Source organism: Hylobates moloch, unplaced genomic scaffold, assembly GCF_009828535.3.
Source record: "Hylobates moloch isolate HMO894 unplaced genomic scaffold, HMol_V3 SCAFFOLD_18, whole genome shotgun sequence".
NCBI classification, from domain to species: domain Eukaryota; kingdom Metazoa; phylum Chordata; class Mammalia; order Primates; family Hylobatidae; genus Hylobates; species Hylobates moloch.
The window spans coordinates 59,460,093-59,482,971 of NW_026652293.1; positions in this window are offsets into that span (position 1 = coordinate 59,460,093).

The following is a 22,879-nucleotide window of genomic DNA, read 5'->3' on the forward strand; positions in this document are numbered from 1 at the left end:
CTCGCTCTGTCACATAGGCTGGAGTGCAGTGGTGTGATCTCAGCTCACTGCAACCTCCACCTCCCAGGTTCACGCCATTCTCCTGCCTCAGCCTCCCGAGTAGCTGGAACTACAGGCACCCACCACCACTCCTGGGTAATTTTTTATATTTTCAGTAGAGACGGGGTTTCACTCTGTTAGCCAGGATGGTCTCAATCTCCTGACCTCATGATCCACCCGCCTCGGCTTCCCAAAGTGCTGGGATTACAGGCATGAGCCACCGCGCCCGGCCAATTTCAGCCAGTTTTTTAATCTCACAAGTAGAGGGAGTTTCAGCGTCTCAGCAAGTTGTTTCTTTTTCTTACCTGCCATCCTGCAAACTCAAGAATTTCTGCTGGTCATTGGTTTCCTTAACTCTTTGGGCCTGGTTTCACCTCCTCCTACCCTCCCAGGATAGTGACTTTAATATCTTAATTAAATCAGTAGTCAGTGTTTAACTATTACAACAGTGTACATATTGTTTATGACACAGCAAGTCATGTGCAGTGATTATATTTCCTTTCTTCTTTTGTTTGTCCTAGGATTAAGAACGGCCTCATTTAAAAGTTTATTTAGTGTTCTCTGAACCTTGCCTTATCTTTTCCCCAGTTGCTCCTGTAGCTTGGGCAAATGCCTGATGATCTTGTTTCTGCATGGCAAGACCTATCACTTCATGTACTGATCCCATATTCCCCCGTGATCTTCCTCCTGCCCCAAACTGAGCAGCTTGCATTTGAGGTCTGAGCACAGCTGTCATCCGAGGTCTTGAATTCAATGCTCTGCTGAATCCCACCTCCTGTTTCCTGAGCCCCATCTCTTTTTTCTTGGTGTACAGCCTACTTTTAGTGGTGTGCAATCTCCAGCAGTTTCTTAAGACAGAGTGCATGGGAGGCTAGTTGGTTTGTTGTGAGTCCCTGCACATCTGAAAAACATCTTTATTCTATCCTTGCACTTACTGATAGTGGCTGAATGTAGAATCTCAGGTGGAAAATAACGTTCTCTCCCTTTAGAATGTTGAAGGCATTGTTCCCTAGACTCCTGGCTTCTAGAAAAGCCAATGCCATTCCGATTCCTGGTTTTCTTCCTGTGCCCTGTTTCAGCTCCCCAGAAGCTTTTTGGATCTTTTCTTCATCCTTGGTGTTCCGAAATTTCAAAATTGGTGTAGGTCTTTTTAAAATTTGTAGTGATGGGCCCAATTTCCAATTTGGAAATTCATTTCTGTTCTAGGGATATTTTATATATATATATTTAAAAATTATTTCCTCCTGTGGTGGCTAATTTTAGGTGTCAACTTGACTGGATTATGGAATACCTAGAAGTCTGGTAAGGTATTATTTTGGGGTGTGTCTGTGAGGGTGTTTCCAGAGATTAGCTTGGGAGTCTGAGTGGACGAAGTGGGGAGATCTGCCCTTGATGTGGGTAGGCACCACTCAGTCTGCTGTGGGTCAGAGAGAACAAAAACAGACAGAAGGTGAGTGTGTGGAGCTGCCTGCTGGAGCTGGGATGCACTCTTCCTCTCCTGTCCTTGGACAACACTTCCAGGCTCCCTGGCCTTTGAACTCCAGGACTTAAACCAGTACCTCCACTCCCCAACCTCACCCTGGTTCTCAGGCCTTTGGCCTCAGGCTGAGAGTTGCACCATCAGCCTCCCTGGTTCTGAGGCCTTTGGACTTGGACTGAACCACAATACCGACATCCCGGGGTCTCCAGCTTGCGGATGGCCTGGGTGGGATTTCTCGGCCTCCGTAACTGCACGAGCCAATCCCTCTAATAAATCCCCTCTCCTGTCTCTCTCTCTCTATATCCTATTGGGTCTATCTCTGGAGAATCCTAACTAATATACCTCTCATCTGTTTTCTTTTTCCTCCTTTTAGTTCTCTTTACTGGCAGATTTCCTTTTATTGAATGTTTATTTCAATGGTTATGATTTTTTAAATGTCCAAGAGTTCTTTCTTGTTCTCAGATTCTTTCCTTTTCTGTAAAAGGCAACGTTTTCTTTTATTTCTCTGAACAGTTCTCACTAGAGTTCCTTTTGAAATTTTCCTCTGGTCCTTGCACTGTTTCTGACATCCTTTGACACTCACCCCACTCCTGGCTTTGTTTGGATCTTTTTCGTGCTGGAGTCCTTCCTCAAATATCTGTTGATCCTTGACTGTTCATATTTCAGAGAGGCCCTCAAAGCTGATCAGCAGCTCTGAATGCTTTCACAGAGCATGAGAACTCATGGGGCTTTTGACACTGGAAATTGCTAAATGTTAGTAGGTAGAGATCTTGCTCTCTGGGGCGTTCACCTACTCAAGAGAAGAACCCTGTAATCTCTTGCCTTGGGGAAGGTTGCAAGCAGCAGGAGCAAAACACGGGACTTTGGAATCCACTGTGAAATGTTTAGAATGCTGTCCTGAACCTAACCTCCCCCCGCCCCTTGCCTCACTTTGCCAGGTGTACTGAAGTTGGGAGCTCTCTCATCTGCTTCACTGCAGAGCAAGCCGTGGGCTCTTGTTTGGGGCACGGGGAAGAGAGATGCAAGCTGCCCAGCTGTGTGGGTGAAGGAGGGAACTGGGGGGGCTGTCTAGCTCAGCATACAGACTTGCACTTGAGCCCCTCTTCTCAGCCCCACACTTGACCTTAACTTCCCCCTGTACCTGTTGCCTCTGAATTCCAAGCCTCTCCTCAGGCTTTCTGTCGGGCAAATCAGTTCCTGCTCATCTGGATCTCCCTTTCTAGGCACTTTAGCTCATATCTTCCTCTGCTAATGTTCCACCTCCATCTGCTTTCTGTCTTCCAGACTTTGCTGAAATCTCTTATCTATAATTGCCTCCTCTTACATTCTCCTGGTCTTTGGGTTTATGCTGTCAAAAATGCATTTGCTTTCATTTTAGTGGGGTTTTGGGAGAAAGGATAAACACAGGTAGTTACATTTAGTAGGAATCTGCATTTCTTATTGTTCCAGGCTTCTCCCCTATCTCCTGATGGCTCTGAGTGGAGGTTGTGCTCTCAAGGGTTATGACAGCTGCAGTCCTAATCCTGGAGCCCTCCCGGCACTCCTGATGGTATTGTGTCTTTGGAGTCTCATATCAGAAAGTTAGAACTTGTAAGAAATAAAATGCCACCTCTTCTCCCACCCTGGGGACATTGTGACAGTGATGAGCAGAAGCCAGCAGCCTTTGCCTGTCAGGGCCACTTCCAGATGATGATGAGGCTGCTCATGAGTGTCTTTGCCTAGACTTGGTCTGGCCTGGGGGAACCAGACAACAGAAGCTGCCCCCAGAGCAGGTGACATGAAGGATCCTGGCATCTGATGACAGCAGAGGCTGGGGAGGCAGGGCTGGTGGCCCTCAAACACGCAGCTGTCATGGAGGTAGAGGCGCAGACAGCAGGCACTGAGCACTGGGTCAGGCACATATGGCAGCAGATGGGACTGGCGGGCTGGGCTGACAGGCAGTTGGCCTTGAGGAAGTCCAGCCTCCGGTGGGGGGATTCAGCTCAAGGACTGGGGTCTGAGTCTGGGGGAAGGCAGGATGCCCATTCCCAGGGGATGGCTCAAGGCAGGGATACGTAGACAGATTGTGGTAATACAGGGGACAATTCTGGGGACTGAGATACAGGAGCGAAGAGAGACAAAGGGACAGGCAAGAGCCTTGGCATCTTGCTGGAATAACAGCAAGTTGGAAAAGCAGGCCCCCTGGGAGGGCCTTGGGACAGGGTTGATTCCCAAGCTTGGGTCAAAGCACTATCGTGGAGCTGACGTCAGGTGGACACAAGGACATGGAGGCAGGTGATTGCAAAGGAGCCTCCTCTTCCACCAGTACCTGAACTCGAGCAAACTTGCACCTCACAAGGCGGAGGCTGGGGAGAGAACCAACTTTGACATCTCACTAACTCTGGCAGGGTGGGCTGGAGGAAGATGCACCACCCTGCGCTGGGAACTTGATCTGTTTGGTGGTGACGCTGATGGTGTCGATGAGTTGAACTCAGGGAATGAGTTTTGTAGAGCAGGCACTTTACAGGCATAATCTCACTGAGTCCTCACATCAGGTTTCTGAGATGGTCTTGCCACCCCCGTTATACAGATGAGGAACCAGGGCTCAGAGAGGTTGAGCAGGTTGATCAGGATCACACAGCTAGAGAGTGGCAGAGCCAGGATTCAAACTGTGTCTGCCTGAAACCAAACCCAATCTCTTCTCGATCCACTTTACTGCCTCCCGAGAAGTGACTCACGTTCCTTCAAGATATGAGCAGGGTCCAAACCTTGGTTTCAGGATCTCCTGTAGAAAGACCCAAAGCAGCCGTTGACATTGCACAAGGCCTGGGATCAGCTGGGGGAGGGGTCCACTTCTCTGATGACACAGCTCACTCTGGAACCCTGGTGTGTCACAGGCAGCTAAACACAAGTGCTGTGTCTGCCTGAGGGTGTGGGAAGCGCCCTCAGTTCTTTGGAGCCAGTAACAGGATTTAATTTGCAAGCCTGTCCTGAGCTCTCTTACGTTTGCCAAGTTAATTGGGTCTTGGGCATCTGTGAGCTGTGATGAAGTGTCTACATCGTGCAGGGAAGGCTGGTCCTGCCAGTCCTGTTAATGTGTCCAAAGCCCCAAACTCAAATCTATCTCCAGCTGTTGCCTGGAACCACGTCTGCTCAGTCTGTGGGGGAGATTCAGATAGAGGGAAAAGCTATATAGGGAGGTGACGATATAGATGTAGAAATAGAAATAGATATATGGATGTAGATGTAGGTATAGATACAGAGACAGATATAGACATAGACATAGACATAGATATAGATACAGAAATGTGGATGTAGATGTAGTTATAGATATACATGTAGACATAGATACAGATATAGATACACAGAGATCACCAAAGACAGCCCAGACAAAGGCATGCTTTGAAAATAGATACCACTTACTGAACTCACTTAATCCTCATAGCAACCCTGTGAAGTAGGATTTTGTTTTGTTTTGTTTGTTTGTTTTTGTAGAGAGGGGATCTCACTATGTTGCCCAGGCTGGTCTCGAACTCCTGGCCTCAAGTGATCCTCCCACCTTGGTTCCACAAATTGTTGGGAGTACAGGTGTAAGCTGCCATGCCCGGCCAGGTAGGAATTTTCATCCCCTTTTCTTCGGATGAGGAGCTAGGGCTCCCAGAGGTTGAGTGACTTGCTGAAATCACATGGGGATGGAGATTAGGAGGGGGGGTTCTGATGGGTCCAGATGTCCTTGCATGAAAGCCTCAGCCACGGCCGTTGCCTCCACTGCCCCAGACCTCTTGCTGTCAGCCCTGCCAGCCTTGCTTAGCCTTCCAGGGCAGCAGAGGGGCAGCCAGACTCCATCCTCTATGTAGCCTCAGTGAGGGAAGAAATGAGGTCCAAGGGGGAATGAGCAAAGTGAACCATGGGGAAAAGAGTTCCCAAAGGAGAACACGTCCTAGCCCAGTTCTGCTTGTCACCCCTGCCCCTGTCTCCCCTTATTCTTTGGTAATAGAACTCTGATTTTCAGCCAGGTGCAGGAACATTCAAGATAATGGCATTTCCCAGCCTTGCTAGCTGTGTTGTGACTGAGTTTTCATTGATGGGGTGTAAGTTGCAGTGGTTTGTGCAAATTCTAGGAAGTATCCTTAAAGGGAAGTGTCTTTTCCTGCCTCTTTGTTCTTTTAGCTGCCTGGCATGTGGATGTGATTGCTGGTGCTCAAGCAGCCATGGAAGCCACGTGTTGAGGAGGGCAGAGCAATAAGACAGGAGGGGCCTGGGCCCCTGGTGATGATGCAGTGGCCATACTGCTCCAGGCTGCTTGTTTGCATGACAGACAAATACAATCGTACCTTGCTGAAGCCTCTGGGTTTTCTGGCACAGTCAACCAAATGAATCCTAATATTCAAACTGTTTAATTCCTTTCACTGAAGCTGACATCCCTCATTACAGAGGTCCCATTGTTGTCCTCTAAATTTCAAATTTGTCTGTTTCAGATCTTCTCTACTTTGTAGGCTAAATGAATGTGTTCAAAGTGGGTAGAGGTGGGTAGGAAGCAGAAAAACGAGTTAGTTTTAACTTGGGAAAGCCAACGTGTGCTGTGAAGATGCAGGAGGGGCAGCCAGAAGCAAGGGGTGCTCAAACTCCATCAGCCGCTGCCTGATCCCGGGTATACCTATGGCTGCCTCTCAGTGGCCAATCTGCTGGCCCTCTAAAACCTGCCCTGGCTCTGGGCAGGAAGCCTGTGGGGAAGCCGGCCAGCTCAGGACTGAGCTCCGTGCTCCTTGCTGCTGTCCCTTAGCTGGTGCCTGAGCTGTGCCTGGCACAGGGTGTGTGCTTGTTGGTTATCTGTTGAATAAATGAGTGAATGTGAGGCAGCCAAGTAGAAAGGGGTCACTGGAGAACCTCCAACTGGCCTGTGCACTGGGAGGAGTGCACACTGGGATGGAGCCTCTGGAAGTTCCGCCATTTGCAGAGGGAGGAGCCTGGCCTCTCCTGTTGTAGGGTGGAACCTGGGATTCAATCTGTGGGGCTGGAAGCTTATACTAGCGGGACTTTCGCTACATGCATACAATGTGTGGTGAGCAAATCAGGGTAACTGGGATAGCCGTTGCTTCAAAATTTTAACTTTTCTTTGTTAGGAACATTTGAATTATTTTCTTTAGCTATTTTGAAGTAGATAATAAATTATTATTAATTATAGCCACCCTCTTGTGCTATCAAACACTAGATCTTATTCATTTGATCTAACTGTATTTTTGTGCCCTTTAATCAACTTCTCTTCAACCCACCTTCCCCCTACCCTTCCCAGCCTCTGGTAACCACCAGTCTACTCTCTATCTCCATGAGATCCACGTTTTTAGCTCCCACATGAGTGAGAACATGCGATACCCGACTTTCTGTACCTGGCTTATTTTACTTAACATAATGACCTCCGGTTCCATTCATGTTGCTGCCAATGACATAATTTCACTCTTTTTTATGGCTGAAAAATATGCCATTGTGAATAGGTACCACATTGTCTTTATCCATTCATCTGTTGATGGACACTTAGGTTGATTCCGTGTCCTGGCTATTGTGAATAGTGCTGGCAAAAACATGAGGATGCAGTTATCTTTTTGATATATTAATTTCCTTTCTTTTGGATTTATACCCAGCAGTAGGATTGCTGGATCATATGGTAGTTCTATTTTCAGTTTTTTGAGGAACCTCCATGCTGTTTTCCACAGTGGCTGTACCAATTTAACATTCCTACCAACAGTGTGTAAGACTTCCCCTTTCTCTGCATCCCTGCCAGCATCTGTTGCTTTTTGTCTTTTTGATAAAAGCCATTTTAACTGGGGTGAGATGATATCTCATTGTGGTTCTGATTTACGTTTCTTTGATCATTAATGATGTTGAGCATTCTTTCATATACTTGTGGTTCATTTGTATGTTTCAAGAAATGTCTATTCAGATCTTTTGCACATTTAAAAATCAGATTATTTGTGGTTTTTTGCTGTTAAGTTGTTTGAGTTCCTTATATTTTCCAGTTACTAATCTCTTGTTGGATGGATAGTTTGCAAATATTTTCTCCCATTCTGTAGTTTGTCTCTTCACTTTGTTGATTTTTTCCTTTGCTGTGCAGAAGCTTTTTAGTTTGATATCATATCATTTGTCTATTTTTGCTTTCCTTGCCTGTGCTTTTTCAAGTCTTACCCAAAATATCTTTGCCCAGACCAGTGTCCTGAAGTGTTTCCCCAAAGTTTTCTTCTAGTAGTTTTATAGCTTCAGGTCTTAAATTTACGTCTTTAATCGATTTTGATTTGATTTTTGTATATGGTGAGAGATAGGGGTTTAATTTTATTTTTCTGCATATGGATATCCAGTTTTCCCAGCACCATTTATTAAAGAGACTGTTATTTCCTTAACGTATATTCTTGATGCTTTTGTCAAAAATGAGTTGGCTGTAAATGCATGGATTTATTTCTGTTTTCTCTATTCTATTCCATTGGTGTCTGTTTTTATGCCAGGATTAGGCTGTTTTTGTTACTAGATCTTTCTAGTATATTTTGAAGTCAGGCAATATGATGCCATCAGCTTTGTTCTTTTTGCTCAGGATTGCTCAGGCTATTAGGGGTATTTGTGTTTCTGTGCTTATTTTGGAATTGTTTTTTCTATTTCCATGAAGAATAGCATTGGTATTTTGATGGGGATTGCATTGAATCTGTAGATTACTTTGGGTATTGATATTTAACAATATTAATTCTTCCACTTCATGATCATGGAATATCTTTCCCTTTTTTTGTGTCCGTTTCAATTTCTTTCATTAGTGTTTTGTCATTTTCCTTGTAGAGACCTCTCACTTCTTTGGTTAAATTTATTTCTATGAGCCGGGCGTAGTGGCTCATAGTGTAATCCCAGCACTTTGAGAGGCCAAGGTCAGCAGATCACTTGAGGACAGGAGTTGGAGACCAGCCTGGCCAACATGGCAAAACCCTGTCTTGACTAAAAATACAAAAATTAGCCATGCGTGGTGGCGCACACCTGTAATCCCAGCTACTGGAAGGCTGAGGCACAAGAATTGCTTGAACCTGGGAGGCAGAGGTTGCAGTGGGCTGAGATCACGCCACTGCACTCCAGCCTGGGTAATGGAGTGAGACTCTGCCTCAAAATATATATATATATATATATATGTGTGTGTGTGTGTATATATATATACGTATATATATATACGTATATATATATATATATATATATATATATATATAGAGAGAGAGAGAGAGAGAGAGAGAGTTCTATGTATCTTATATTTGTTGTAGCTTTTGTAAATGGGGCTACATCTTGACTTTTTTCCAGACTGTTTGCTGTTGGCATATATAAATGCAACTGATTTTAGTATGTTGACTTGTATCCCATACTGAATTTGTTGATGAGCTCTAAAGGTTTTTTGGTGGAGTCTTTAGGTTTTTCTAAATAAAAGATCGTATCACCCGTGAACAAGGATAATTTGACTTCTTCCTCTCTGATATGAATCCCCTTTATTTCTTTCTCTTGCCTAATTGCTCTGGCTGGGACTTCCAGTCCCCAGCTCTTTATTCCCCTTTTTCCCCACTTGGGGCCACTGACTGCATTTCCTCTTCTCCCTTGCCTTCCTGTGTTGACTCAGCCCTACTTGGCCCTGCCCTCTGCCCCTTTGCCAACTATTGACCTCAGGCTGAAAGAATTTAAGTAGACCTGTCCCGATATTCTGTAACTCAGTATCGGGCCATTATTGGTGGCAATCAGTCCTGATTGGGGGCCCTACTTCTCATGCGTGGGCTTCACCTTGTTTCCAAGACTCAAACCCCTCCTCCAACAGAGTCCCATTTTGGAGCACTGGACTCCTGTCTTGTTCTTGGGATCTGAGTCCCACCAGGGTGAGTGGCCTAGGCTGGGAGGCTTCTGCGATTTGTTCCTTCCTTATTCCTGGCAGGTCCTACTCCCTTGGGAATGGAGTCCTGCTGCCCCCTGGAAGCCCTGCCTGCCCTGGACTCCCTGGCATCTGGCTCTGCCCTTCTCTTGGGGCCTTTCTAACACCAATAGTTTAACTTAAACCCTTTATTTATTAATGTAGCTGAGTCATTTCTACATACCAGGAACTTCTGTGGGCACTGGTGATATAGTAGAGAATAAGACAAGGTGGTCCCGGCCCCTGGGGAGCTTATAGACACCAGTGTAGAAATATATTAAACATAATGCTGTATGGTGGTCAGTGCCATGAAAATCCTGAGGGCTGTGTGCATGACCACTCTTCAGGTAGCCTTGGTCAGAACCAGTTGCTCTTCCTTTCTTGCTTGTATTTATCAAGAATAACTGTAGAAAGTGCTGGGAATACAACATCCTGAGATAAGGAAGAACTGGCCAGAACAGCCTGGGATCTGTTCCTGTCCTTCCTAGAACAGAGTGCCCTACAAAACTTTAACCCAGCAAATCAGGTTGCTGGTGGAGTTTAAATCCAGGTGGTCTGCTTTCTGAGGTCCCTTAGCTGTGGTGCAAGTGGGGGACATGTAGACAAGATTCCATCCACCCCGGGCAACTTTCCTGAGCCTCAGGGGACTGGTTCACCACAAATCCCAGGTTCCTACTGTCCCTTGCTGCCTGTGAGTGATAAAGTTGCTTTATTTAACTTGCTGTGTGACTGGTCTATTTCACTTGACTCGTGCAAGTGGTAGAAATTGCGGCCCAAAACATGGTGGGCTGAAGTGGCAACCAGAGCATAGCAAGCCTGCTTTGCATGGGGAGTGTTTTATAGGGGAACCTGGGCAGGTCTGAGGGGATCAGGGAAGGCTTCTCGGAGGAAACGATGTGAAAGTTGAGGTCTGAAGAAAGAGCAGAGGCTCTAGGTGGAAGGGGAGAGTGTTCTCAGGAGAGGTAATGGCATGGGCAAGGTTCTGAGGCAGGAAGGTGGGTGGCAGAAAACCTGAGAGTTTGAGCACAATCAATGAGAGGAAGAAGGGTGCATGGGAAGGCTGGAACCTGGGCAGGGCCTTCTGATGGCCCATGGAGCATGCCTGTCTGGGCCTCCCCCTGGTGTGGGCCTGAGCCTTGCCCCTGCACACCCAGGTAGATCCTATCCAGGTCTTGCCACTTCCAGCTGCCCACAGGTACGGGGCCATGCCTAGCTGGGTCCCAAGTTCTTACATCTTATCTCTCCCTCCTCATAGACCCCTTGCTGTTGCCACACAAATCTTGGCCACACTCAACACTGCAGCATCCCAGGCCATAATTTAGAATCTCTTTTAGGAGGGTCAGCTGCTTGCCCTTAGAACCTCAGGACAAGAGAAAAATACCAAAAAGCAAAAAAGGGCAATCCCCTTCAGCTATGCTTCAATGATAGGGACGGAAATTCTGGGTTTGATCTTCCCTGAGTTTTGTGGTGGCCTGGCGACTCGGCTGTGACTCAGCCCACTGCCTCTGCTACCTGTGAGCTGCCCACACTGAGGGGTGAGTCACCTGAAGCCCCCTCGTGGGCACAAGCCTTGTGGGGAGAAAAGCTCAAAGAGAAAACATGAGAGGGACATCATCACTAGGCCCTGCTGGGAGCTTCGGTACATCCTGCAATTCTGGAACCAGATCGGCTCTGTTACTTCCTTTGATTAAACTTCTGTTTTCCCTCAACCCACTGGATCCATCTTTCAGTTATTTAATTCCAACTGTAATAAAAAATCCATTGAACCGTGCACTAATGTAATATGAGGCTGGGAAGCAAACAGCAGGCCTGGGAGGGTGGAGCCGAGCAGAGCGGAGTCTACAGGGCTTTGTCCTTTTTATGGGGTCTGCTACATAAAATCTGATCGCATTTTGACTCAGAATGTGGGGATGGGAGATATATTCGGTTTAAGCTGGGGGCTTTGGGGGTGGGAGGAGAGACCTGTGCTGTCCTTGCTGGTAGCAAAGATTTGCCCTTTTCCTCAGACACAGCTACTCTCCTTGTAGCTTTACAGAGTATGCCGGGTCCTAGGCCTCCACCCACCTGTGTCTTAGGGGCTGCTGGCTGTGTACCAGGCACCCCCTTATAGTATTCAGATCTTTAAATTGGAATCACAGGCTCTGACCCACCTCCCAAAAGCCAAATTGTTCTTATTCTCCTGGCTTCTGCCTTTGAGGCTCACTTCCCTCTCTCTGGCCTTGCTCCATGCCACAGACGGGTTTGACTTCTGACTTCTTTGACTTCTGATCCCTTCCAGCCACTGTAGAACTCTCCTCTGGATCATTCTTCCAGCCAGTCTGGCTCACCAGAGTCCCATAACTTGCTGTAGGCACGAGTGGTGTTGCCTGGCCTGGTTACGGGGGTCACCGAAGGAGAGAAGGCTGCCCCACTGAACCCCCTGCTTTGGGGACCACTCCTTCTGTGCCTGTACAGCTTGACCCCACAGCCTAGCCCAGATGCAGCTTTCCTCTGGGGTCTGCTTAAGGAGGACTGCCTCATCCAGGGTCCCAGGAGCTGCTTTCAGACCAGAAATTTCCATGAGAGGCTGGACCCAAAGGGAATTTCAAAACAATGAAAAACTGGTGTGCCTGGGAATGGACCAAGCTCTGCGCCATCTCCCTGAAACAGAGTCCTAGAGCCCCTTGCAGGGTCAGGCATTAACCCTTGAATGTGGGACTGGGGAAGCTCCTGGATTCCACTGGAGGATCCTGAGTGGTCAGGTTGATGGGGCCTAGGAGGGGAGATGTCAGGGTAGCAGCTACTTGCTAACTTGTGGGAATATACTTCAACATTTTATCCACGGGTCAGCTGTACAGGTGCACACCAGCCGATTGGCAGTCCTGGTTGGTTCTGCTGACCGTTTGTTGGGTAGAAAAATAGGTCTCATTTCTAGAGCTGCTTTCTCATTGGAACCACATCCTCTTGAGGCTTCCCCAGGGGTTTGTCAGGTCACTGACCTCAGATTCCTGTCCCTATTTGCTCTTTCTTTCTTTCTTTTTTTCTTTTCTTTTTTGTTTTTTTGTAATTATAAGGAGCGGAGAGTTTAATAGGCAAGAAAGATGGGAGAAGGCAGAAGATAGAAGCTCCCTCATACAGAGATGGAGGGGGGCTCCAAAGCCAAGAGAGGAAACCCCAAGTGGGGCAGAAACCAGCCAGGTGTGTATATATAGAGGCTGGAGGAGGCGGTGTATATATAGAGGCTGGAGGAGGCAGTGTCTGATTTGCACAGGGCCCAGGGGATTGGTTTGACCAGGCATGTCATTCATGTAGCCTGCAAAAAAGCTGGCCCTGCTACCCTAGCGTTTTAATATGCAAATGCAGGGCACCAAGATATTCTACACACGTGGGGATATGTGGGGGTGGCCATGTTGCCAGGAACATGTGGGGCAAGGGCAAGAAGGCCAAGGGAATCGCCATGTTGGGTGGATTCAGTTTCTAATGGACTTCATTTGTATATCAAAGGTTGCTGGCCTGGCTCTCAGAGCTGGGGCTTTACAAGAAACTTTTCTGGAGATGCTTTAAAAAATGAAAACTTCCCAAGGACTCCTTTTTCTCTCTCTCTGCTTAAAATAATTTCTTAATAACTCCTACCACATTCCTCCCTGTGGCGATATCACACTAACTGCTGTTACAGGGTTTTGGATGACGACTCTTTCTGGCTACTTCCTGCTGAAAAGGAGTGTTGACTGGGGAACAACAGCTAGGGCTTCTCCTGGGGTGGATCTAAGGGTCCTCAAAAGAATGGTGTGTCCATGTGTGGTTCAGTTTGCAGCACCATTTGGAGTTTGATTGCTTCTGTGAGTTGGGTGATCCTCTCCTCTTGAGGTTCCAAGATAAACTCGGAGCTTCCAGACCTGTTAGAAAGTGACATTCTTCACTGACCACAGGTTAGGAACCCTGTGTGGGGACTGTGTAGACAAGGTATGAGGCCAGTTCTCCCCAAGGGGCTTTTATTGGCTCTGCATGTCAAGCTTTGTTCCTTAAAGGGAAACACACACTTTCAGTCAAAGCCTTGGTAAAATAGCCAGTTTTTCCAGTTGTGTCCTGTTGACAAAGAAAAATGATTTTTTAAATTTAAATTTAAATTTTTATTTTTTTGAGACGGTGCTTCACTTTTGTCACCCAGGATGGAGTGCAATGGAGCGATTTCGGCTCACTGCAACCTCCGCCTCCCAGGTTCAAGTGATTTTCCTACCCCAGCCTCCTGAGCAGCTGGAACCACCGATGTTCGCCATCATGCCCAGCTAATCTTTTCTGTGTTTTTAGTAGAGACAGGATTTCACCATGCTGGCCAGGCTAGTCTTGAACTCCTGACCTTGGGTGATCTACCCACTTTGGCCTCCTGAAGTGCTGGGATTATTACAGGTGTAAGCCACTGCACCCGGATCAAAAAGGCATTTTAAACAAAAATTCTGATATTTAAAAACTGAAAATAGGAGCCCAGGAGTTCAAGGCTGCAATGAGCCAATACTACACATTTGTACTCCCGCCTGGGTGACAGAGTGAGACTTGTCAGTACTGAAAATAGAAAAGAGGGCTTTTACAATGTTGATGAAGTCATCTTAGAGTGCATGATTTATAAATACAAAAATATCCATGTATACTTTTACAGTGATAACTACTGGAAAAATGAGAATGTTAAAAAAGCCAATCTAGACAGAGTCCTTCTCATTCCACCTGCCTCTTTATGTCGGTAATACCAGGAGTCTTAAGAGAGCTGCTGTGGTCTATGTCACATTCATCCCAGCCTCATTTCTAATCCTGTAGCTGTTGATGAAAATGTGATAAATCCTCTGGCTTAGCTTTGATGCTTTTTCATTAATTCACTTCTGGTAGTAAATTGTGGCAGGTCTTCCACTTCCATCCCATCAGCCATTTCCATCACCTTGTCTAAAAGGGCTTTATTGTAACTGCAGCCCAGGAAGAGGTGGTTGGCCCAGACCACGGAGAGGGACAGCAGTTGGTCCAGGCAGCCACTGCCATTGGGCAGGTCATGGTAGTCGGGCAGGTGGCGCAGGGTGAATTCCATGAGGGCTTTCCATTGCTTCTCACTCTCTAAGTAGGAATGAAGTCAGCTGGCTGCCTGCCTGCCTGAAGTGGTTGCTAAAAGAGCTGGGTCGATCTTACAACGCTTGCAGAGGTTTAGTAGAAATGCTATGCTCTTGTGCAAAATAAAATGAGTTGTTTTCTTTAAAGTTCTGAGGTTAAGGAAGTTCCAGTGTCTCGGAGTGCACTTCAGAGGGGTGCAAGCTGAAGATGATTTATTACCCATTTAGAAAAAGAAGCGAGACTAAAACCATCCTCTTACTCTCCTTCCTTTCCATATGACCCAAGGTAGAGGAGAAGACAGGAAGCGTCTTCCAAATGTCTTACCTCCTCGGTTTCTGGATTCCGGAACTTTTTAAAATATGCCCCCCCACCCCGCCATGGTTGTAGGCGTGGTCCTCCAAGCCATGGAACCGGATGAACTAAGTGATGGGGCTAACCATGCGTACCCACACAGCCTTAGTTTATCTGCCTTGTGTGATTTCCCTTTGACTTCCTAGAACCTGTGTGATTTGCCTGGCTCCCTCTGGAGACACTGTGTTGCCTTTGGGCAAGGCTCTTTTAATGGAGGCAATGTGCTAGATTGCCTGCTATTATAGCCCGTGCTAAAGCACTTACTCTTAAAACAGTTCTGGTTAACTTCCGAACTTAAAATTCCCTTACTAATTAAGTACTATCTTAATCGGAGACAAATAAATGCCTGAAAAGAACGTAGGAATCGAATGGCCGTTTTCCCACTGATGGGACAATACAGGGACTAAAATCTGGCTGCCAAAGACATTTTACTCCTAACTGTTAGAAGCATAAACTTCCCGTTCTCAGAAGAGGCCTGGATCCTGATTTCTACTAGGTGGCTTAAAAATACCATGTGCTTGCCAGAGAAACCGTAGAGAGAGTTATTGAGTTACTGCCTGCCGTGATTCGCGATCTTTTCTAACAGACCTGTTTCCCTGAACTGTAAAGATTCCTACGCATTAGACATACAGAGAGAGAGTAAGAGACCGTGGATAAAAAGAGAAAGAAGTGTGGTGACAGGGTAGCTGGCAGAGAGCCTTGAGATTAAAGGAGAGATTTAATGTTGAAATCTGCTCCATATTCACCAGTCTGATGACTGAATTTCCTTTCCCAGCCAATGCACCAAAATGATACCGCTCCGATGAGTGGAGGAGCACCAGGGCTCTTGTCTCACATTGAATTGGAAGAAACGACACGGACACACATGAAGTGGTTTTAAGGAGCGGAGAGTTTAATAGGCAAGAAAGATGGGAGAAGGCAGAAGATAGAAGCTCCCTCATACACAGACAGAGGGAGAGGGGCTCCAAAGCAGAGAGAGAACACCCCCTCCCATTTGCTCTTTCTTTTCTTTCTTTCTTTTTTTTTTTTTTTTTTTGAGACATAGTCTCACTCTATTGCCCAGGCTGGAGTGCAATGGCACGATTCCGGTTCACTGCAACCTCCGCCTCCCAGATTCAAGTGATTCTCCTGGCTCAGCTTCCGAAGTAGCTGGAATTACAGACATGCACCATCACGCCCGGCTAATTTTTGTATTTTTAGTAGAGACGGGATTTTGCCATGTTGGCCAGGTTGGTCTCGAACTCCTGACTTCATGATTTGCCTGCCTCGGCCTCCCAAAGTGCTGGGATTACAGGCATGAGCCACCGCGCCCAGCCCCTATGTGCTCTTTCTAAGAGGAGGGGAAGGGAAGGGAAGGAAGAGAAGTATATGATGGTCAAGAACTCAGGTGCTAGGGTCAGACTATTCTGAGTTTGACAAATGTCTGTGTCACAAGCTGCATGACCTTGGGAATGCTGCTGAACCCCTGTGAGCCTTGGTTTTCCCATCTGAAATGTGGCGCTGATAATGCTTCTTTCACTGGGGGCCTATAAGGGTTCAGCTGTTCAAAGTCTGTAGAACACCTGGCATAAAGGATGCCCTTAATTAATGGTAACTAATAATATTGTAATTAGTTTGACTCTGATGGCCCAACCTGACTGTTTTTTTTCCCCTCACCTACCTGACCATGCTCATATTCAGCCCCAGCTCCTCTTGGGACTTATCCTGTGCCACACATTGTGCTAGACACAGATTCGGAAACGAATACCACCAGCTACACACTAAGTGCTACGTGGAGCTTAAATAAATGAACAAGGTATTTGTAGATTGCCACCCCTTCTCCCCCTCATATACCAACACCTCATCTGTCTTACATGCAGACACTCCTAACTATAATGACCCATTTCCTATATTTCCATGGAGAATCCAAGAGAAAGGAGGGCCTGTGCCACACCAGGCCTGTGCCCACACGAAGGCAAGGGGCTGCTGGCACAGGGAGGGGCCTTTCGGGCAGAGGCAGCAAACAGTGTGGGGTGGGATAGCAGGCTTCCCTGAGCCAGGACCTGGAACAGGCCTCCCAGTGACCAGGGCAGGGCAGGATCCAGTCCAGAGAGGGAGGATGGGAGGGCAGTCTCTCTGGGCCCTGGGCGCAAGGTGCTTACTTGTAGTTTCTTTCTCAAGGTGAGTCAGACATTTACTGCACCGAATAGGGCTTGTTTCAAATGGGCCACCTATGTTAGAGTAGATATGCTTTATTTAAGAGTTCTTCAAATGTATGTAGCTTAATAGACTATCCAGCTAATCTGAGTTTCCATCGAACTACCTATCTTGTGTTGAATCAGAGATCATGTCTCAAATCTGGTCTCCTAGCTAAAACTGACAGCATTCAATCTGCTAAGCCTGGAAGAAGAAAGAATAGAAACTTTATTACTGGCAGCATTGTTTGCACTTATAAACCCAATAGGAATGGTGAAGAGAAGAGTCCTCAGGCTTTTGAAGTGGAGATAACTGATTTTCTAATATTGATCATTTGCAAAACAATACTCATATATATTGCCCGAGACCGATGCCACAAGTCAACATGATAGTCGGCCACATCGCTTTAGAGACACCCCTCATCATGCCCAGTACCGTTCCCTGTTACTGCACATTTGCCGTGCCCTTGGTGTGACGCACCTGCAGGAAGGCGAGCAAGACAGCGCAGATGCACAGAGCCCATATGTTTCTCACATTAGGAACACAAAGAGGTGAGGCTGCATTTCCTACTTGTCAAGCACTCAAGCTTAATTGGGCCAGAAATACTCTCTGGTTCCTGCTTCTGCAAGACAGATCTTGGCTGTCACTAAGCATCTGTGGTACCCGGAAGGGACAAATGGAGTTCTGTGGGCTGGAGGCTTTGAAAAAGAGCAGATTTTTTCCTCATGCCAATTATGTGTGTGGGATTTGGTTTTCTTTGTGTGTCCCAACCTTTGGCCCCAGGGCTGACATTCTCAGCATGCCTGTGTCCCCAGCACTCTGCTCCCACCACGATGCACAGGAGGCCAGCTGAACCCCTGGCACTGCAGGTGTTAGCGCAAGAGGGTTCCAAGCAGGGAGGCGGGGAAGCTTCCAAAGGCAAGGGAGGTGGAACCTGAAGGGGTGAAGAGCATGGATGGAAGAGAAGAAGGGAGGGCAGGCAGGGGAGCTGTGGGAGCAAAGACAGGGTGGTAGCACACTAGGGCATTCACTTGTTCAATAGTATTTATTGAGCACTTACTGTGTGCAGCAGTGATCAAGGCAGACCCTATTCCCGCTGTCAGGGAGAGAGAAGCAGACAACAAGCAAATGACCAGGTTTGATAACATCTGCAGTGAAATGTGCTCTGAAGAAAAATGGTGCAAGGTAAAGGATAAGGAAGGGAACAGGAGGTTGGTTTGGATGGGGCAGGTAGGGCAGAGTGAACCAGACCAGCAGGGCATTTGGAGGACCAGGCAAGGGAGTGGATGGCGAGATGCGGGCTTGGGGACCTTGATGTAGGCTGAAGAGCGTTGGTGGAACCTGATGGGCAGTCATCCTTGATGGTACCCACAGGAGCGGAGAGGGGGACTGCTAGATGTTTGGGCTAAGCCCTCCGCTCTGTGAAGGCATTCATTACCTTACTCCATGCAAATCCTTCAAGCCAGCGTGGAGGTGTCAGTATGTGGGAGCAACCAGTGATCCCACCACCATTTAACAGAGATGGGAACCAAGCCCAGAGCAGGGATGTGACTCACCCAAGGTCACTCACCCAGAGTGGAGGTAGGAACTCAGGTCTGCTGACAGAGTTTTCTCTGCCCAGGGAGTGGGAGGGAAGGGTAGCGCTGGCCTGGCTGGCCTTGCTCGAGAAGGTAGAAGCTGAGGGGAATGGGCAGGCCCTGGAGCCTCCCATGGAGGCATGGTGTGGCATTGCCACCTGACCAGAAAGCAGAGGTGCTGCCCTGGTTCCCTCCCCATCTCCCATTTGCCTTCCTCTATTGTTGCCTCTCTCTTCTCTCTAAAGCTCTTCCTGTATTTTCCATGCAGGGCAATACAGGTGTGATGCAGGAGCTCAGACACAGGACTGGGCTCCCTAGGCCACCTCTGATGGAAACTCCAAGATTCTATGACTTCCCTGAGAGCTCGTCTGCCAGGAAATGCCAGCCTCAGCCTAGAGCAAGGAGGAGCCTGACCCTGCGGGGGCAAGTCTGCGGGCCCCACGTGCATCGGTGCTGCAAGGGCCGCTCCTGAGGCCAGAGGTTGTGCATTTTCCAGGCTGGTGGGTGATTTGACTTTCTCTGCTCATTGAGCCAAGGCTCGGCTCTGGTGGCAACTGCCCGCGTCCTGAAGGGCCTACTCATTTCATCACAGGCCCGAGCCAGGCCAACACTGGCATTGTAGCTGCCTGCCAGAGTGATCTTTCAATCCACATGAACGCCTGAAAGCCTCTCCTTAGAGACATTAATTAGCCCCCAATTAATGCTGGGCAGAAGCTCACCCAGACAGAGAGCAGGATTAGCTCCAGCTCTGGAGGCTGCCGCCCATTTATCTGCAAATTGCCCAGCAAACCATGAAGAGGCTTTGGTCCTTTCTTATCAAAGCAGTAAAACAGCTCAATGTGGAAATTACAGGGTCTTTGGAGATTTGCTGATTTCCTTGGCCTGTCATTGAGGACTGTCCCCAATCTGGCATCCCCAGCTGTGTCTCTGGCTCTCTCCCACTCCTCACCATGGCCTAATCGCAGTGCCCAGAAAACTCTCTCAAGAGCATCTTGGCTCTGATCTGCAGCTTTGGAATGCTCAAGAGAGTGCCTCCATCAATGAGATGCCAAGGTTTCCCTAAGACGTCTTCTCAGTGGGCTGTGCCAGGGTTTCCGAGGTGTGTGATGCTGTTATGGTGATCCCTCCATCCCTCTGTCCCCAAGAAGAGGACCTTATTGTTCAGGCAGCGGGGTTTGAGTGGGGGTCGGGGGAAGAGCAAAGAGAGGCAGGAGAGGAAAGCTGGATATGGTTCAGTGAGTGTGGGTGTCATGCCACAGGCAGCTCCCAGACACCCACACCTACTGCCCGAGCACTTCAAGGATGAAATGGTGTGTAAGGCATGCGCCCAGTCCTAAGGCTCACAGCAGAGGACGGCGGCCAGCCCTTTACACCACAGGCAGAGAACCACAGCCGAGCCGCAGGCTGCCTCTGCCCCAGGAGGAAAGCTGGACATTGGCCAGATCACTTAGCCCTCCTTTTCTTTATTTCAGCCCCAGGCACGCGCTCTCAGGAGGCCAGTATCCCAGGGTCTGTCCAGGGAAGAGGAGTAGGGGCAAGGGGCCCTCCACATCGTGGGCAGATGGTGCGAGCTGATGGGTGTCCCATGCATTCTGCCCCAGCAAACCCCAGACCAGGAAGATTCTCTTGAGTAGGGCAGGGCAGGGCAGGAGTATCTTTTTATTTTATTATTTTTTTAAAATTATACTATAAGTTCTAAGATACATGTGCACAACGTGCAGGTTTGTTACATGTGTATCCATGTGCCATGTTGGTGTGCTGCATGCATTAATGGTCATTTACATTAGGTATTTCTCCTAATGCTATCCCTCCCCGCTCCCCTTACCCCACGACAGGCCCCGGTGTGTGATGTTCCCCACCCTGTGTCCAAGTGTTCTCATTGTTCAATTCCCACCTATGAGTGAGAACATGCAGTGTTTGGTTTTCTGTCCTTGCAATAGTTTGCTCAGAATGATGGTTTCCAGCGTCATCCATGTCCCTACAAAGGACATGAACTCATCCTTTTTTATGGCTACATAGTATTCCATGGTGTATATGTGCCACATTTTCTTAATCCAGTCTATCATTGATGGACATTTTTGTTGGTTCCAAGTCTTTGCTACTGTGAATAGAATAGTGCTGCAATAAACATATGTGTGCATGTGTCTTTATAGTAGCATGATTTATAATCCTTTGGGTATATACCCAGTAATGGGATCACTAGGTCAAATGGTATTTCTGGTTCTAGATCCTTGAGGAATTGCCACACTGTCTTTCACAATGGTTGAAGTACTTTACAGTCCCACCAACAGTGTAAAAGTGTTCCTATTTCTCCATATCCTCTCCAGCACCTGTTGTTTCCTGGCTTTTTAATGGTTGCCATTCTAACTGGTGTGTGATAGTATCTCATTGTGGTTTTGATTTGCATTTCTCTGATGGCCAGTGATGATGAGCATTTTTTCATGTGTCTGTTGGCTGCATAAATGTCTTCTTTTGAGAAGTGTCTGTTCATATCCTTTGCCCACTTTTTGATGAGGTTGTTTGATTTTTTCTTATAAATTTATTTAAGTTCTTTGTAGATTCTGGATATTCACCCTTTGTCAGATGGGTAGATTGCAAAATTTTTCTGCCATTCTGTAGGTTGCCAGTTCATTCTGATGGCAGTTTCTTTTGCTATGCAGAAGCTCTTTAGTTTAATTAGATCCCATTTGTCTATTTTGGCTTTTGTTGCCATTGCTTTTGGTGTTTTAGTCATGAAGTCCTTGCCCATGCCTATGTCCTGAATGGTATTGCCAAGGTTTTCTTCTAGGGTTTTTATGGTTTAAGGTCTAATATTTAAGTCTTTAATCCATCGTGAATCAATTTTTGTACAAGGTATAAGGAAGGGATCCAGTTTCAGCTTTCTACATATGGCTAGCCAGTTATCCCAGCACCATTTATTAAATAGGGAATCCTTTCCCCATTTCTTGTTTTTGTCAGGTTTGTCAAAGATCAGATGGTTGTAGATGTGTGGTATTATTTCTGGGGGCCCTGTTCTGTTCCATTGGTCTATATCTCTGTGTTGGTACCAGTACCATGCTGTTTTGGTTACTGTAGCCTTGTAGTATAGTTTGAAGTCAGGTAGCATGATGCCTCCAACTTTGTTCTTTTGGCTTAGGATTGTCTTGGCAATGTGGGCTCTTTTTTGGTTCCATATGAACTTTATAGTAGTTTTTTCCAATTCTGTGAAGGAAGTCATTGGTAGCTTGATGGGGTTAGCACTGAATCTATAAATTATCTTGGGCAGTATGGCCATTTTCACGATGTTGATTCTTCCTATCTGTGAGCATAAAATGTTCTTCCATTTGTTTGTGTCTTCTTTTATTTTGTTGAGCAGTGGTTTGTAGTTCTCCTTGAAGAGGTCCTTCACATCCCTTGTAAGTTGGATTCCTAGGTATTTTATTCTCTTTGAAGCAATTGTGAATGGGAGTCCACTCATGATTTGGCTCTCTGTTTGTCTGTTATTGGTGTATAGGAATGCTTGTGATTTTTACACATTGATTTTGTATCCTGAGACTTTGCTGAAGTTGCTTATCAGTTTAAGGAGATTTTGGGCTGAGATGATGGAGTTTTCTAAATATACAATCATGTCATCTGCAAACAGGGACAATTTGACTTCCTTTTTTCCTAATTGAATACCCTTTATTTCTTTCTCCTGCCTGATTGCCCTGGCCAGAACTTCCAACACTATGTTGAATAGGAGTGGTGAGAGAGGGCATCCCTGTCTTGTGCCAGTTTTCAAAGGGAATGCTTCCAGTTTTTGCCCATTCAGTATGATATTGGCTGTGGGTTTGTCATAAATAGTTCTTATTATTTTGAGATATGTCCCATCAATACCTAGCTTCTGCTTATTTTAGCATGAAGAGCTGTTGAATTTTGTCGAAGACCTTTTCTGCATCTATTGAGATAATCATGTGGTTTTTGTCTTTGGTTCTGTTTATATGATGCATTACGTTTTTTGATTTGCGTATGTTGAACCAGCCTTGCATCCCAGGGATGAAGCCAACTTGATCGTGGTGGATAAACTTTTTGATGTGCTGCTGGATTCGGTTAGCCAGTATCTTATTGAGGATTTCTGCATCAATGTTTATCAAGGATATTGGTCTAAAATTCTCTTTTTTTGTTGTGTCTCTGCCAGGCTTTGGTATCAGGTTGCTGATACCAAATGATGATGCTGGTCTCAAAAAATGAGTTAGGGAGGATTCTCTCTTTTTCTATTGATTGGAATAGTTTCAGAAGGAATGGTACCAGCTCCTCTTTTTACCTCTGGTAGAATTC